The sequence below is a fragment of the Rhipicephalus microplus genome, chromosome 3 (genome assembly GCF_043290135.1).
Source record: "Rhipicephalus microplus isolate Deutch F79 chromosome 3, USDA_Rmic, whole genome shotgun sequence".
Classification (NCBI taxonomy): domain Eukaryota; kingdom Metazoa; phylum Arthropoda; class Arachnida; order Ixodida; family Ixodidae; genus Rhipicephalus; species Rhipicephalus microplus.
Window position 1 is genome coordinate 120,822,946 of NC_134702.1, and position 16,442 is coordinate 120,839,387.

General features: G+C 41.1%; 18 non-coding genes across 18 annotated transcripts; all 18 read right to left on the minus strand.

Moving 5' to 3' along the window:
- Positions 1-589: 589 nt before the first annotated feature.
- Positions 590-662, minus strand: TRNAT-CGU (transfer RNA threonine (anticodon CGU)). The gene has a single exon. It is a non-coding gene; the product is annotated as a tRNA-Thr (tRNA).
- A 383-nt stretch (positions 663-1,045) lies between these two features.
- TRNAT-CGU (transfer RNA threonine (anticodon CGU)) lies at positions 1,046-1,118 on the minus strand. The gene has a single exon. It is a non-coding gene; the product is annotated as a tRNA-Thr (tRNA).
- An 837-nt stretch (positions 1,119-1,955) lies between these two features.
- On the minus strand, positions 1,956-2,028 carry TRNAT-CGU (transfer RNA threonine (anticodon CGU)). The gene has a single exon. It is a non-coding gene; the product is annotated as a tRNA-Thr (tRNA).
- An 839-nt stretch (positions 2,029-2,867) lies between these two features.
- TRNAT-CGU (transfer RNA threonine (anticodon CGU)) lies at positions 2,868-2,940 on the minus strand. Its single transcript has one exon. It is a non-coding gene; the product is annotated as a tRNA-Thr (tRNA).
- Positions 2,941-3,323: 383 nt separating this feature from the next.
- Positions 3,324-3,396, minus strand: TRNAT-CGU (transfer RNA threonine (anticodon CGU)). Its single transcript has one exon. It is a non-coding gene; the product is annotated as a tRNA-Thr (tRNA).
- Positions 3,397-3,780: 384 nt separating this feature from the next.
- On the minus strand, positions 3,781-3,853 carry TRNAT-CGU (transfer RNA threonine (anticodon CGU)). The gene has a single exon. It is a non-coding gene; the product is annotated as a tRNA-Thr (tRNA).
- A 2,665-nt stretch (positions 3,854-6,518) lies between these two features.
- Positions 6,519-6,591, minus strand: TRNAT-CGU (transfer RNA threonine (anticodon CGU)). Its single transcript has one exon. It is a non-coding gene; the product is annotated as a tRNA-Thr (tRNA).
- A 385-nt stretch (positions 6,592-6,976) lies between these two features.
- Positions 6,977-7,049, minus strand: TRNAT-CGU (transfer RNA threonine (anticodon CGU)). The gene has a single exon. It is a non-coding gene; the product is annotated as a tRNA-Thr (tRNA).
- Positions 7,050-7,432: 383 nt separating this feature from the next.
- TRNAT-CGU (transfer RNA threonine (anticodon CGU)) lies at positions 7,433-7,505 on the minus strand. The gene has a single exon. It is a non-coding gene; the product is annotated as a tRNA-Thr (tRNA).
- A 3,121-nt stretch (positions 7,506-10,626) lies between these two features.
- On the minus strand, positions 10,627-10,699 carry TRNAT-CGU (transfer RNA threonine (anticodon CGU)). Its single transcript has one exon. It is a non-coding gene; the product is annotated as a tRNA-Thr (tRNA).
- A 384-nt stretch (positions 10,700-11,083) lies between these two features.
- TRNAT-CGU (transfer RNA threonine (anticodon CGU)) lies at positions 11,084-11,156 on the minus strand. The gene has a single exon. It is a non-coding gene; the product is annotated as a tRNA-Thr (tRNA).
- A 383-nt stretch (positions 11,157-11,539) lies between these two features.
- Positions 11,540-11,612, minus strand: TRNAT-CGU (transfer RNA threonine (anticodon CGU)). The gene has a single exon. It is a non-coding gene; the product is annotated as a tRNA-Thr (tRNA).
- Positions 11,613-12,907: 1,295 nt separating this feature from the next.
- Positions 12,908-12,980, minus strand: TRNAT-CGU (transfer RNA threonine (anticodon CGU)). Its single transcript has one exon. It is a non-coding gene; the product is annotated as a tRNA-Thr (tRNA).
- Positions 12,981-13,363: 383 nt separating this feature from the next.
- TRNAT-CGU (transfer RNA threonine (anticodon CGU)) lies at positions 13,364-13,436 on the minus strand. The gene has a single exon. It is a non-coding gene; the product is annotated as a tRNA-Thr (tRNA).
- Positions 13,437-14,731: 1,295 nt separating this feature from the next.
- On the minus strand, positions 14,732-14,804 carry TRNAT-CGU (transfer RNA threonine (anticodon CGU)). The gene has a single exon. It is a non-coding gene; the product is annotated as a tRNA-Thr (tRNA).
- A 383-nt stretch (positions 14,805-15,187) lies between these two features.
- TRNAT-CGU (transfer RNA threonine (anticodon CGU)) lies at positions 15,188-15,260 on the minus strand. The gene has a single exon. It is a non-coding gene; the product is annotated as a tRNA-Thr (tRNA).
- A 383-nt stretch (positions 15,261-15,643) lies between these two features.
- Positions 15,644-15,716, minus strand: TRNAT-CGU (transfer RNA threonine (anticodon CGU)). The gene has a single exon. It is a non-coding gene; the product is annotated as a tRNA-Thr (tRNA).
- Positions 15,717-16,099: 383 nt separating this feature from the next.
- TRNAT-CGU (transfer RNA threonine (anticodon CGU)) lies at positions 16,100-16,172 on the minus strand. The gene has a single exon. It is a non-coding gene; the product is annotated as a tRNA-Thr (tRNA).
- Between the last annotated feature and the right edge of the window lie 270 nt (positions 16,173-16,442).

A 16,442-nucleotide genomic window follows, 5' to 3' on the forward strand; every position in this document is an offset into this window, starting at 1 on the left:
GCTCGTTTTTCCGTGTTTTTAACACAATAATAATGAGATATAACAGACAGTAATGCCAAGGAATGTACAGGGGAAGTTATTAACATTAATGGAATGTAAATAAGAAGAAAGAAAAGTGGATGAAAAAATTACCAACTGTAAGCAGAAATCGAACCTACGACCTTCGAATTACGCGTTCGATACTCTAACCACTGAGCTATTACAGCGGCACTCCCTCCATCCACTTTTTTGGGTTTATCTGTGAATTTAGAAGTAGGAGCGACAGTCAGCGCCATCTATAAGCCAAACAACGAGTGTGAAAACACTCTTATGCGCATGTTTGGCGTCACGTAGCACGTGAACTTATTATGAGCGGGCAGCTGATTAATTGTCCCTCTTATACAACCTAAACACACCAAGTCTGCCAGCACGAGACCCTCGTTCAATGAAATAAGGGAAAGAAGTGTATACCTAAGGGCTCGTTTTTCCGTGTTTTTAACACAATAATAATGAGATATAACAGACAGTAATGCCAAGGAATGTACAGGGGAAGTTATTAACATTAATGGAATGTAAATAAGAAGAAAGAAAAGTGGATGAAAAAATTACCAACTGTAAGCAGGAATCGAACCTACGACCTTCGAATTACGCGTTCGATGCTCTAACCACTGAGCTATTACAGCGGCACTCCCTCCATCCACTTTTTTGGGTTTATCTGTGAATTTAGAAGTAGGAGCGACAGTCAGCGCCATCTATAAGCCAAACAACGAGTGTGAAAACACTCTTATGCGCATGTTTGGCGTCACGTAGCACGTGAACTTATTATGAGCGGGCAGCTGATTAATTGTCCCTCTTATACAACCTAAACACACCAAGTCTGCCAGTACGAGACCCTCGTTCAATGAAATAAGGGAAAGAAGTGTATACCTAAGGGCTCGTTTTTCCGTGTTTTTAACACAATAATAATGAGATATAACAGACAGTAATGCCAAGGAATGTACAGGGGAAGTTATTAACATTAATGGAATGTAAATAAGAAGAAAGAAAAGTGGATGAAAAAATTACCAACTGTAAGCAGGAATCGAACCTACGACCTTCGAATTACGCGTTCGATGCTCTAACCACTGAGCTATTACAGCGGCACTCCCTCCATCCACTTTTTTGGGTTTATCTGTGAATTTAGAAGTAGGAGCGACAGTCAGCGCCATCTATAAGCCAAACAACGAGTGTGAAAACACTCTTATGCGCATGTTTGGCGTCACGTAGCACGTGAACTTATTATGAGCGGGCAGCTGATTAATTGTCCCTCTTATACAACCTAAACACACCAAGTCTGCCAGTACGAGACCCTCGTTCAATGAAATAAGGGAAAGAAGTGTATACCTAAGGGCTCGTTTTTCCGTGTTTTAACACAATAATAATGAGATATAACAGACAGTAATGCCAAGGAATGTACAGGGAAGTTATTAACATTAATGGAATGTAAATAAGAAGAAAGAAAAGTGGATGAAAAAATTACCAACTGTAAGCAGGAATCGAACCTACGACCTTCGAATTACGCGTTCGAAGCTCTAACCACTGAGCTATTACAGCGGCACTCCCTCCATCCACTTTTTTGGGTTTATCTGTGAATTTAGAAGTAGGAGCGACAGTCAGCGCCATCTATAAGCCAAACAACGAGTGTGAAAACACTCTTATGCGCATGTTTGGCGTCACGTAGCACGTGAACTTATTATGAGCGGGCAGCTGATTAATTGTCCCTCCTATACAACCTAAACACACCAAGTCTGCCAGTACGAGACCCTCGTTCAATGAAATAAGGGAAAGAAGTGTATACCTAAGGGCTCGTTTTTCCGTGTTTTTAACACAATAATAATGAGATATAACAGACAGTAATGCCAAGGAATGTACAGGGGAAGTTATTAACATTAATGGAATGTAAATAAGAAGAAAGAAAAGTGGATGAAAAAATTACCAACTGTAAGCAGGAATCGAACCTACGACCTTCGAATTACGCGTTCGATGCTCTAACCACTGAGCTATTACAGCGGCACTCCCTCCATCCACTTTTTTGGGTTTATCTGTGAATTTAGAAGTAGGAGCGACAGTCAGCGCCATCTATAAGCCAAACAACGAGTGTGAAAACACTCTTATGCGCATGTTTGGCGTCACGTAGCACGTGAACTTATTAGGAGCGGGCAGCTGATTAATTGTCCCTCTTATACAACCTAAACACACCAAGTCTGCCAGTACGAGACCCTCGTTCAATGAAATAAGGGAAAGAAGTGTATACCTAAGGGCTCGTTTTTCCGTGTTTTTAACACAATAATAATGAGATATAACAGACAGTAATGCCAAGGAATGTACAGGGGAAGTTATTAACATTAATGGAATGTAAATAAGAAGAAAGAAAAGTGGATGAAAAAATTACCAACTGTAAGCAGGAATCGAACCTACGACCTTCGAATTACGCGTTCGATGCTCTAACCACTGAGCTACTACAGCGGCACTCCCTCCATCCACTTTTTTGGGTTTATCTGTGAATTTAGAAGTTGGAGCGACAGTCAGCGCCATCTATAAGCCAAACAACGAGTGTGAAAACACTCTTATGCGCATGTTTGGCGTCACGTAGCACGTGAACTTATTATGAGCGGGCAGTTGATTAATTGTCCCTCTTATACAACCTAAACACACCAAGTCTGCCAGTACGAGACCCTCGTTCAATGAAATAAGGGAAAGAAGTGTATACCTAAGGGCTCGTTTTTCCGTGTTTTTAACACAATAATAATGAGATATAACAGACAGTAATGCCAAGGAATGTACAGGGGAAGTTATTAACATTAATGGAATGTAAATAAGAAGAAAGAAAAGTGGATGAAAAAATTACCAACTGTAAGCAGGAATCGAACCTACGACCTTCGAATTACGCGTTCGATGCTCTAACCACTGAGCTATTACAGCGGCACTCCCTCCATCCACTTTTTTGGGTTTATCTGTGAATTTAGAAGTAGGAGCGACAGTCAGCGCCATCTATAAGCCAAACAACGAGTGTGAAAACACTCTTATGCGCATGTTTGACGTCACGTAGCACGTGAACTTATTATGAGCGGGCAGCTGATTAATTGTCCCTCTTATACAACCTAAACACACCAAGTCTGCCAGTACGAGACCCTCGTTCAATGAAATAAGGGAAAGAAGTGTATACCTAAGGGCTCGTTTTTCCGTGTTTTTAACACAATAATAATGAGATATAACAGACAGTAATGCCAAGGAATGTACAGGGGAAGTTATTAACATTAATGGAATGTAAATAAGAAGAAAGAAAAGTGGATGAAAACATTACCAACTGTAAGCAGGAATCGAACCTACGACCTTCGAATTACGCGTTCGATGCTCTAACCACTGAGCTATTACAGCGGCACTCCCTCCATCCACTTTTTTGGGTTTATCTGGTGAATTTAGAAGTAGGAGCGACAGTCAGCGCCATCTATAAGCCAAACAACGAGTGTGAAAACACTCTTATGCGCATGTTTGGCGTCACGTAGCACGTGAACTTATTATGAGCGGGCAGCTGATTAATTGTCCCTCTCATACAACCTAAACACACCAAGTCTGCCAGTACGAGACCCTCGTTCAATGAAATAAGGGAAAGAAGTGTATACCTAAGGGCTCGTTTTTCCGTGTTTTTAACACAATAATAATGAGATATAACAGACAGTAATGCCAAGGAATGTACAGGGGAAGTTATTAACATTAATGGAATGTAAATAAGAAGAAAGAAAAGTGGATGAAAAAATTACCAACTGTAAGCAGGAATCGAACCTACGACCTTCGAATTACGCGTTCGATGCTCTAACCACTGAGCTATTACAGCGGCACTCCCTCCATCCACTTTTTTGGGTTTATCTGTGAATTTAGAAGTAGGAGCGACAGTCAGCGCCATCTATAAGCCAAACAACGAGTGTGAAAACACTCTTATGCGCATGTTTGGCGTCACGTAGCACGTGAACTTATTATGAGCGGGCAGCTGATTAATTGTCCCTCTTATACAACCTAAACACACCAAGTCTGCCAGTACGAGACCCTCGTTCAATGAAATAAGGGAAAGAAGTGTATACCTAAGGGCTCGTTTTTCCGTGTTTTTAACACAATAATAATGAGATATAACAGACAGTAATGCCAAGGAATGTACAGGGGAATTTATTAACATTAATGGAATGTAAATAAGAAGAAAGAAAAGTGGATGAAAAAATTACCAACTGTAAGCAGGAATCGAACCTACGACCTTCGAATTACGCGTTCGATGCTCTAACCACTGAGCTATTATTACAGCGGCACTCCCTCCATCTACTTTTTTGGGTTTATCTGTGAATTTAGAAGTAGGAGCGACAGTCAGCGCCATCTATAAGCCAAACAACGAGTGTGAAAACACTCTTATGCGCATGTTTGGCGTCACGTAGCACGTGAACTTATTATGAGCGGGCAGCTGATTGATTGTCCCTCTCATACAACCTAAACACACCAAGTCTGCCAGTACGAGACCCTCGTTCAATGAAATAAGGGAAAGAAGTGTATACCTAAGGGCTCGTTTTTCCGTGTTTTTAACACAATAATAATGAGATATAACAGACAGTAATGCCAAGGAATGTACAGGGGAAGTTATTAACATTAATGGAATGTAAATAAGAAGAAAGAAAAGTGGATGAAAACATTACCAACTGTAAGCAGGAATCGAACCTACGACCTTCGAATGACGCGTTCGATGCTCTAACCACTGAGCTATTACAGCGGCACCTCTCCATCCACTTTTTTGGGTTTATCTGTGAATTTAGAAGTAGGAGCGACAGTCAGCGCCATCTATAAGCCAAACAAGGAGTGTGAAAACACTCTTATGCGCATGTTTGGCGTCACGTAGCACGTGAACTTATTATGAGCGGGCAGCTGATTAATTGTCCCTCTCATACAACCTAAACACACCAAGTCTGCCAGTACGAGACCCTCGTTCAATGAAATAAGGGAAAGAAGTGTATACCTAAGGGCTCGTTTTTCCGTGTTTTTAACACAATAATAATGAGATATAACAGACAGTAATGCCAAGGAATGTACAGGGGAAGTTATTAACATTAATGGAATGTAAATAAGAAGAAAGAAAAGTGGATGAAAAAATTACCAACTGTAAGCAGGAATCGAACCTACGACCTTCGAATTACGCGTTCGATGCTCTAACCAGTGAGCTATTACAGCGGCACTCCCTCCATCCACTTTTTTGGGTTTATCTGTGAATTTAGAAGTAGGAGCGACAGTCAGCGCCATCTATAAGCCAAACAACGAGTGTGAAAACACTCTTATGCGCATGTTTGGCGTCACGTAGCACGTGAACTTATTATGAGCGGGCAGCTGATTAATTGTCCCTCTCATACAACCTAAACACACCAAGTCTGCCAGTACGAGACCCTCGTTCAATGAAATAAGGGAAAGAAGTGTATACCTAAGGGCTCGTTTTTCCGTGTTTTTAACACAATAATAATGAGATATAACAGACAGTAATGCCAAGGAATGTACAGGGGAAGTTATTAACATTAATGGAATGTAAATAAGAAGAAAGAAAAGTGGATGAAAAAATTACCAACTGTAAGCAGGAATCGAACCTACGACCTTCGAATTACGCGTACGATGCTCTAACCACTGAGCTATTACAGCGGCACTCCCTCCATCCACTTTTTTGGGTTTATCTGTGAATTTAGAAGTAGGAGCGACAGTCAGCGCCATCTATAAGCCAAACAACGAGTGTGAAAACACTCTTATGCGCATGTTTGGCGTCACGTAGCACGTGAACCTATTATGAGCGGGCAGCTGATTAATTGTCCCTCTTATACAACCTAAACACACCAAGTCTGCCAGTACGAGACAATCGTTCAATGAAATAAGGGAAAGAAGTGTATACCTAAGGGCTCGTTTTTCCGTGTTTTTAACACAATAATAATGAGATATAACAGACAGTAATGCCAAGGAATGTACAGGGGAAGTTATTAACATTAATGGAATGTAAATAAGAAGAAAGAAAAGTGGATGAAAAAATTACCAACTGTAAGCAGGAATCGAACCTACGACCTTCGAATTACGCGTTCGATTCTCTAACCACTGAGCTACTACAGCGGCACTCCCTCCATCCACTTTTTTGGGTTTATCTGTGAATTTAGAAGTAGGAGCGACAGTCAGCGCCATCTATAAGCCAAACAACGAGTGTGAAAACACTCTTATGCGCATGTTTGGCGTCACGTAGCACGTGAACTTATTATGAGCGGGCAGTTGATTAATTGTCCCTCTTATACAACCTAAACACACCAAGTCTGCCAGTACGAGACCCTCGTTCAATGAAATAAGGGAAAGAAGTGTATACCTAAGGGCTCGTTTTTCCGTGTTTTTAACACAATAATAATGAGATATAACAGACAGTAATGCCAAGGAATGTACAGGGGAAGTTATTAACATTAATGGAATGTAAATAAGAAGAAAGAAAAGTGGATGAAAACATTACCAACTGTAAGCAGGAATCGAACCTACGACCTTCGAATTACGCGTTCGATGCTCTAACCACTGAGCTATTACAGCGGCACTCCCTCCATCCACTTTTTTTGGGTTTATCTGGTGAATTTAGAAGTAGGAGCGACAGTCAGCGCCATCTATAAGCCAAACAACGAGTGTGAAAACACTCTTATGCGCATGTTTGGCGTCACGTAGCACGTGAACCTATTATGAGCGGGCAGCTGATTAATTGTCCCTCTCATACAACCTAAACACACCAAGTCTGCCAGTACGAGACCCTCGTTCAATGAAATAAGGGAAAGAAGTGTATACCTAAGGGCTCGTTTTTCCGTGTTTTTAACACAATAATAATGAGATATAACAGACAGTAATGCCAAGGAATGTACAGGGGAAGTTATTAACATTAATGGAATGTAAATAAGAAGAAAGAAAAGTGGATGAAAAAATTACCAACTGTAAGCAGGAATCGAACCTACGACCTTCGAATTACGCGTTCGATGCTCTAACCACTGAGCTATTACAGCGGCACTCCCTCCATCCACTTTTTTGGGTTTATCTGTGAATTTAGAAGTAGGAGCGACAGTCAGCGCCATCTATAAGCCAAACAACGAGTGTGAAAACACTCTTATGCGCATGTTTGGCGTCACGTAGCACGTGAACTTATTATGAGCGGGCAGCTGATTAATTGTCCCTCTTATACAACCTAAACACACCAAGTCTGCCAGTACGAGACCCTCGTTCAATGAAATAAGGGAAAGAAGTGTATACCTAAGGGCTCGTTTTTCCGTGTTTTTAACACAATAATAATGAGATATAACAGACAGTAATGCCAAGGAGTGTACAGGGGAAGTTATTAACATTAATGGAATGTAAATAAGAAGAAAGAAAAGTGGATGAAAAAATTACCAACTGTAAGCAGGAATCGAACCTACGACCTTCGAATTACGCGTTCGATGCTCTAACCACTGAGCTATTACAGCGGCACTCCCTCCATCCACTTTTTTGGGTTTATCTGTGAATTTAGAAGTAGGAGCGACAGTCAGCGCCATCTATAAGCCAAACAACGAGTGTGAAAACACTCTTATGCGCATGTTTGGCGTCACGTAGCACGTGAACTTATTATGAGCGGGCAGCTGATTAATTGTCCCTCTTATACAACCTAAACACACCAAGTCTGCCAGTACGAGACCCTCGTTCAATGAAATAAGGGAAAGAAGTGTATACCTAAGGGCTCGTTTTTCCGTGTTTTTAACACAATAATAATGAGATATAACAGACAGTAATGCCAAGGAATGTACAGGGGAAGTTATTAACATTAATGGAATGTAAATAAGAAGAAAGAAAAGTGGATGAAAAAATTACCAACTGTAAGCAGGAATCGAACCTACGACCTTCGAATTACGCGTTCGAAGCTCTAACCACTGAGCTATTACAGCGGCACTCCCTCCATCCACTTTTTTGGGTTTATCTGTGAATTTAGAAGTAGGAGCGACAGTCAGCGCCATCTATAAGCCAAACAACGAGTGTGAAAACACTCTTATGCGCATGTTTGGCGTCACGTAGCACGTGAACTTATTATGAGCGGGCAGCTGATTAATTGTCCCTCTTATACAACCTAAACACACCAAGTCTGCCAGTACGAGACCCTCGTTCAATGAAATAAGGGAAAGAAGTGTATACCTAAGGGCTCGTTTTTCCGTGTTTTTAACACAATAATAATGAGATATAACAGACAGTAATGCCAAGGAATGTACAGGGGAATTTATTAACATTAATGGAATGTAAATAAGAAGAAAGAAAAGTGGATGAAAAAATTACCAACTGTAAGCAGGAATCGAACCTACGACCTTCGAATTACGCGTTCGATGCTCTAACCACTGAGCTATTATTACAGCGGCACTCCCTCCATCTACTTTTTTGGGTTTATCTGTGAATTTAGAAGTAGGAGCGACAGTCAGCGCCATCTATAAGCCAAACAACGAGTGTGAAAACACTCTTATGCGCATGTTTGGCGTCACGTAGCACGTGAACTTATTATGAGCGGGCAGCTGATTGATTGTCCCTCTCATACAACCTAAACACACCAAGTCTGCCAGTACGAGACCCTCGTTCAATGAAATAAGGGAAAGAAGTGTATACCTAAGGGCTCGTTTTTCCGTGTTTTTAACACAATAATAATGAGATATAACAGACAGTAATGCCAAGGAATGTACAGGGGAAGTTATTAACATTAATGGAATGTAAATAAGAAGAAAGAAAAGTGGATGAAAACATTACCAACTGTAAGCAGGAATCGAACCTACGACCTTCGAATGACGCGTTCGATGCTCTAACCACTGAGCTATTACAGCGGCACCTCTCCATCCACTTTTTTGGGTTTATCTGTGAATTTAGAAGTAGGAGCGACAGTCAGCGCCATCTATAAGCCAAACAAGGAGTGTGAAAACACTCTTATGCGCATGTTTGGCGTCACGTAGCACGTGAACTTATTATGAGCGGGCAGCTGATTAATTGTCCCTCTCATACAACCTAAACACACCAAGTCTGCCAGTACGAGACCCTCGTTCAATGAAATAAGGGAAAGAAGTGTATACCTAAGGGCTCGTTTTTCCGTGTTTTTAACACAATAATAATGAGATATAACAGACAGTAATGCCAAGGAATGTACAGGGGAAGTTATTAACATTAATGGAATGTAAATAAGAAGAAAGAAAAGTGGATGAAAAAATTACCAACTGTAAGCAGGAATCGAACCTACGACCTTCGAATTACGCGTTCGATGCTCTAACCAGTGAGCTATTACAGCGGCACTCCCTCCATCCACTTTTTTGGGTTTATCTGTGAATTTAGAAGTAGGAGCGACAGTCAGCGCCATCTATAAGCCAAACAACGAGTGTGAAAACACTCTTATGCGCATGTTTGGCGTCACGTAGCACGTGAACTTATTATGAGCGGGCAGCTGATTAATTGTCCCTCTCATACAACCTAAACACACCAAGTCTGCCAGTACGAGACCCTCGTTCAATGAAATAAGGGAAAGAAGTGTATACCTAAGGGCTCGTTTTTCCGTGTTTTTAACACAATAATAATGAGATATAACAGACAGTAATGCCAAGGAATGTACAGGGGAAGTTATTAACATTAATGGAATGTAAATAAGAAGAAAGAAAAGTGGATGAAAAAATTACCAACTGTAAGCAGGAATCGAACCTACGACCTTCGAATTACGCGTACGATGCTCTAACCACTGAGCTATTACAGCGGCACTCCCTCCATCCACTTTTTTGGGTTTATCTGTGAATTTAGAAGTAGGAGCGACAGTCAGCGCCATCTATAAGCCAAACAACGAGTGTGAAAACACTCTTATGCGCATGTTTGGCGTCACGTAGCACGTGAACCTATTATGAGCGGGCAGCTGATTAATTGTCCCTCTTATACAACCTAAACACACCAAGTCTGCCAGTACGAGACAATCGTTCAATGAAATAAGGGAAAGAAGTGTATACCTAAGGGCTCGTTTTTCCGTGTTTTTAACACAATAATAATGAGATATAACAGACAGTAATGCCAAGGAATGTACAGGGGAAGTTATTAACATTAATGGAATGTAAATAAGAAGAAAGAAAAGTGGATGAAAAAATTACCAACTGTAAGCAGGAATCGAACCTACGACCTTCGAATTACGCGTTCGATTCTCTAACCACTGAGCTACTACAGCGGCACTCCCTCCATCCACTTTTTTGGGTTTATCTGTGAATTTAGAAGTAGGAGCGACAGTCAGCGCCATCTATAAGCCAAACAACGAGTGTGAAAACACTCTTATGCGCATGTTTGGCGTCACGTAGCACGTGAACTTATTATGAGCGGGCAGTTGATTAATTGTCCCTCTTATACAACCTAAACACACCAAGTCTGCCAGTACGAGACCCTCGTTCAATGAAATAAGGGAAAGAAGTGTATACCTAAGGGCTCGTTTTTCCGTGTTTTTAACACAATAATAATGAGATATAACAGACAGTAATGCCAAGGAATGTACAGGGGAAGTTATTAACATTAATGGAATGTAAATAAGAAGAAAGAAAAGTGGATGAAAACATTACCAACTGTAAGCAGGAATCGAACCTACGACCTTCGAATTACGCGTTCGATGCTCTAACCACTGAGCTATTACAGCGGCACTCCCTCCATCCACTTTTTTGGGTTTATCTGGTGAATTTAGAAGTAGGAGCGACAGTCAGCGCCATCTATAAGCCAAACAACGAGTGTGAAAACACTCTTATGCGCATGTTTGGCGTCACGTAGCACGTGAACCTATTATGAGCGGGCAGCTGATTAATTGTCCCTCTCATACAACCTAAACACACCAAGTCTGCCAGTACGAGACCCTCGTTCAATGAAATAAGGGAAAGAAGTGTATACCTAAGGGCTCGTTTTTCCGTGTTTTTAACACAATAATAATGAGATATAACAGACAGTAATGCCAAGGAATGTACAGGGGAAGTTATTAACATTAATGGAATGTAAATAAGAAGAAAGAAAAGTGGATGAAAAAATTACCAACTGTAAGCAGGAATCGAACCTACGACCTTCGAATTACGCGTTCGATGCTCTAACCACTGAGCTATTACAGCGGCACTCCCTCCATCCACTTTTTTGGGTTTATCTGTGAATTTAGAAGTAGGAGCGACAGTCAGCGCCATCTATAAGCCAAACAACGAGTGTGAAAACACTCTTATGCGCATGTTTGGCGTCACGTAGCACGTGAACTTATTATGAGCGGGCAGCTGATTAATTGTCCCTCTTATACAACCTAAACACACCAAGTCTGCCAGTACGAGACCCTCGTTCAATGAAATAAGGGAAAGAAGTGTATACCTAAGGGCTCGTTTTTCCGTGTTTTTAACACAATAATAATGAGATATAACAGACAGTAATGCCAAGGAGTGTACAGGGGAAGTTATTAACATTAATGGAATGTAAATAAGAAGAAAGAAAAGTGGATGAAAAAATTACCAACTGTAAGCAGGAATCGAACCTACGACCTTCGAATTACGCGTTCGATGCTCTAACCACTGAGCTATTACAGCGGCACTCCCTCCATCCACTTTTTTGGGTTTATCTGTGAATTTAGAAGTAGGAGCGACAGTCAGCGCCATCTATAAGCCAAACAACGAGTGTGAAAACACTCTTATGCGCATGTTTGGCGTCACGTAGCACGTGAACTTATTATGAGCGGGCAGCTGATTAATTGTCCCTCTTATACAACCTAAACACACCAAGTCTGCCAGTACGAGACCCTCGTTCAATGAAATAAGGGAAAGAAGTGTATACCTAAGGGCTCGTTTTTCCGTGTTTTTAACACAATAATAATGAGATATAACAGACAGTAATGCCAAGGAATGTACAGGGGAAGTTATTAACATTAATGGAATGTAAATAAGAAGAAAGAAAAGTGGATGAAAAAATTACCAACTGTAAGCAGGAATCGAACCTACGACCTTCGAATTACGCGTTCGAAGCTCTAACCACTGAGCTATTACAGCGGCACTCCCTCCATCCACTTTTTTGGGTTTATCTGTGAATTTAGAAGTAGGAGCGACAGTCAGCGCCATCTATAAGCCAAACAACGAGTGTGAAAACACTCTTATGCGCATGTTTGGCGTCACGTAGCACGTGAACTTATTATGAGCGGGCAGCTGATTAATTGTCCCTCTTATACAACCTAAACACACCAAGTCTGCCAGTACGAGACCCTCGTTCAATGAAATAAGGGAAAGAAGTGTATACCTAAGGGCTCGTTTTTCCGTGTTTTTAACACAATAATAATGAGATATAACAGACAGTAATGCCAAGGAATGTACAGGGGAAGTTATTAACATTAATGGAATGTAAATAAGAAGAAAGAAAAGTGGATGAAAAAATTACCAACTGTAAGCAGGAATCGAACCTACGACCTCCGAATTACGCGTTCGATGCTCTAACCACTGAGCTATTACAGCGGCACTCCCTCCATCCACTTTTTTGGGTTTATCTGTGAATTTAGAAGTAGGAGCGACAGTCAGCGCCATCTATAAGCCAAACAACGAGTGTGAAAACACTCTTATGCGCATGTTTGGCGTCACGTAGCACGTGAACTTATTAGGAGCGGGCAGCTGATTAATTGTCCCTCTTATACAACCTAAACACACCAAGTCTGCCAGTACGAGACCCTCGTTCAATGAAATAAGGGAAAGAAGTGTATACCTAAGGGCTCGTTTTTCCGTGTTTTTAACACAATAATAATGAGATATAACAGACAGTAATGCCAAGGAATGTACAGGGGAAGTTATTAACATTAATGGAATGTAAATAAGAAGAAAGAAAAGTGGATGAAAAAATTACCAACTGTAAGCAGGAATCGAACCTACGACCTTCGAATTACGCGTTCGATGCTCTAACCACTGAGCTATTACAGCGGCACTCCCTCCATCCACTTTTTTGGGTTTATCTGTGAATTTAGAAGTAGGAGCGACAGTCAGCGCCATCTATAAGCCAAACAACGAGTGTGAAAACACTCTTATGCGCATGTTTGGCGTCACGTAGCACGTGAACTTATTATGAGCGGGCAGCTGATTAATTGTCCCTCTTATACAACCTAAACACACCAAGTCTGCCAGTACGAGACCCTCGTTCAATGAAATAAGGGAAAGAAGTGTATACCTAAGGGCTCGTTTTTCCGTGTTTTTAACACAATAATAATGAGATATAACAGACAGTAATGCCAAGGAATGTACAGGGGAAGTTATTAACAATTATGGAATGTAAATAAGAAGAAAGAAAAGTGGATGAAAAAATTACCAACTGTAAGCAGGAATCGAACCTACGACCTTCGAATTACGCGTTCGATGCTCTAACCACTGAGCTATTACAGCGGCACTCCCTCCATCCACTTTTTTGGGTTTATCTGTGAATTTAGAAGTAGGAGCGACAGTCAGCGCCATCTATAAGCCAAACAACGAGTGTGAAAACACTCTTATGCGCATGTTTGGCGTCACGTAGCACGTGAACTTATTATGAGCGGGCAGCTGATTAATTGTCCCTCTCATACAACCTAAACACACCAAGTCTGCCAGTACGAGACCCTCGTTCAATGAAATAAGGGAAAGAAGTGTATACCTAAGGGCTCGTTTTTCCGTGTTTTTAACACAATAATAATGAGATATAACAGACAGTAATGCCAAGGAATGTACAGGGGAAGTTATTAACATTATTGGAATGTAAATAAGAAGAAAGAAAAGTGGATGAAAAAATTACCAACTGTAAGCAGGAATCGAACCTACGACCTTCGAATGACGCGTTCGATGCTCTAACCACTGAGCTATTACAGCGGCACTCCCTCCATCCACTTTTTTGGGTTTATCTGTGAATTTAGAAGTAGGAGCGACAGTCAGCGCCATCTATAAGCCAAACAACGAGTGTGAAAACACTCTTATGCGCATGTTTGGCGTCACGTAGCACGTGAACTTATTATGAGCGGGCAGCTGATTAATTGTCCCTCTCATACAACCTAAACACACCAAGTCTGCCAGTACGAGACCCTCGTTCAATGAAATAAGGGAAAGAAGTGTATACCTAAGGGCTCGTTTTTCCGTGTTTTTAACACAATAATAATGAGATATAACAGACAGTAATGCCAAGGAATGTACAGGGGAAGTTATTAACATTAATGGAATGTAAATAAGAAGAAAGAAAAGTGGATGAAAAAATTACCAACTGTAAGCAGGAATCGAACCTACGACCTTCGAATTACGCGTTCGATGCTCTAACCAGTGAGCTATTACAGCGGCACTCCCTCCATCCACTTTTTTGGGTTTATCTGTGAATTTAGAAGTAGGAGCGACAGTCAGCGCCATCTATAAGCCAAACAACGAGTGTGAAAACACTCTTATGCGCATGTTTGGCGTCACGTAGCACGTGAACTTATTATGAGCGGGCAGCTGATTAATTGTCCCTCTCATACAACCTAAACACACCAAGTCTGCCAGTACGAGACCCTCGTTCAATGAAATAAGGGAAAGAAGTGTATACCTAAGGGCTTGTTTTTCCGTGTTTTTAACACAATAATAATGAGATATAACAGACAGTAATGCCAAGGAATGTACAGGGGAAGTTATTAACATTAATGGAATGTAAATAAGAAGAAAGAAAAGTGGATGAAAAAATTACCAACTGTAAGCAGGAATCGAACCTACGACCTTCGAATTACGCGTTCGATGCTCTAACCACTGAGCTATTACAGCGGCACTCCCTCCATCCACTTTTTTGGGTTTATCTGTGAATTTAGAAGTAGGAGCGACAGTCAGCGCCATCTATAAGCCAAACAACGAGTGTGAAAACACTCTTATGCGCATGTTTGGCGTCACGTAGCACGTGAACCTATTATGAGCGGGCAGCTGATTAATTGTCCCTCTTATACAACCTAAACACACCAAGTCTGCCAGTACGAGACCCTCGTTCAATGAAATAAGGAAAAGAAGTGTATACCTAAGGGCTCGTTTTTCCGTGTTTTTAACACAATAATAATGAGATATAACAGACAGTAATGCCAAGGAATGTACAGGGGAAGTTATTAACATTAATGGAATGTAAATAAGAAGAAAGAAAAGTGGATGAAAAAATTACCAACTGTAAGCAGGAATCGAACCTACGACCTTCGAATTACGCGTTCGATGCTCTAACCACTGAGCTATTACAGCGGCACTCCCTCCATCCACTTTTTTGGGTTTATCTGTGAATTTAGAAGTAGGAGCGACAGTCAGCGCCATCTATAAGCCAAACAACGAGTGTGAAAACACTCTTATGCGCATGTTTGACGTCACGTAGCACGTGAACTTATTATGAGCGGGCAGCTGATTAATTTTCCCTCTTATACAACCTAAACACACCAAGTCTGCCAGTACGAGACCCTCGTTCAATGAAATAAGGGAAAGAAGTGTATACCTAAGGGCTCGTTTTTCCGTGTTTTTAACACAATAATAATGAGATATAACAGACAGTAATGCCAAGGAATGTACAGGGGAAGTTATTAACATTAATGGAATGTAAATAAGAAGAAAGAAAAGTGGATGAAAAAATTACCAACTGTAAGCAGGAATCGAACCTACGACCTTCGAATTACGCGTTCGATGCTCTAACCACTGAGCTATTACAGCGGCACTCCCTCCATCCACTTTTTTGGGTTTATCTGTGAATTTAGAAGTAGGAGCGACAGTCAGCGCCATCTATAAGCCAAACAACGAGTGTGAAAACACTCTTATGCGCATGTTTGGCGTCACGTAGCACGTGAACTCATTAGGAGCGGGCAGCTGAATAATTGTCCCTCTTATACAACCTAAACACACCAAGTCTGCCAGTACGAGACCCTCGTTCAATGAAATAAGGGAAAGAAGTGTATACCTAAGGGCTCGTTTTTCCGTGTTTTTAACACAATAATAATGAGATATAACAGACAGTAATGCCAAGGAATGTACAGGGGAAGTTATTAACATTAATGGAATCTAAATAAGAAGAAAGAAAAGTGGATGAAAAAATTACCAACTGTAAGCAGGAATCGAACCTACGACCTTCGAATTACGCGTTCGATGCTCTAACCACTGAGCTATTACAGCGGCACTCCCTCCATCCACTTTTTTGGGTTTATCTGTGAATTTAGAAGTAGGAGCGACAGTCAGCGCCATCTATAAGCCAAACAACGAGTGTGAAAACACTCTTATGCGCATGTTTGGCGTCACGTAGCACGTGAACTTATTATGAGCGGGCAGCTGATTAATTGTCCCTCTTATACAACCTAAACACACCAAGTCTGCCAGTACGAGACCCTCGTTCAATGAAATAAGGGAAAGAAGTGTATACCTAAGGGCTCGTTTTTCCGTGTTTTT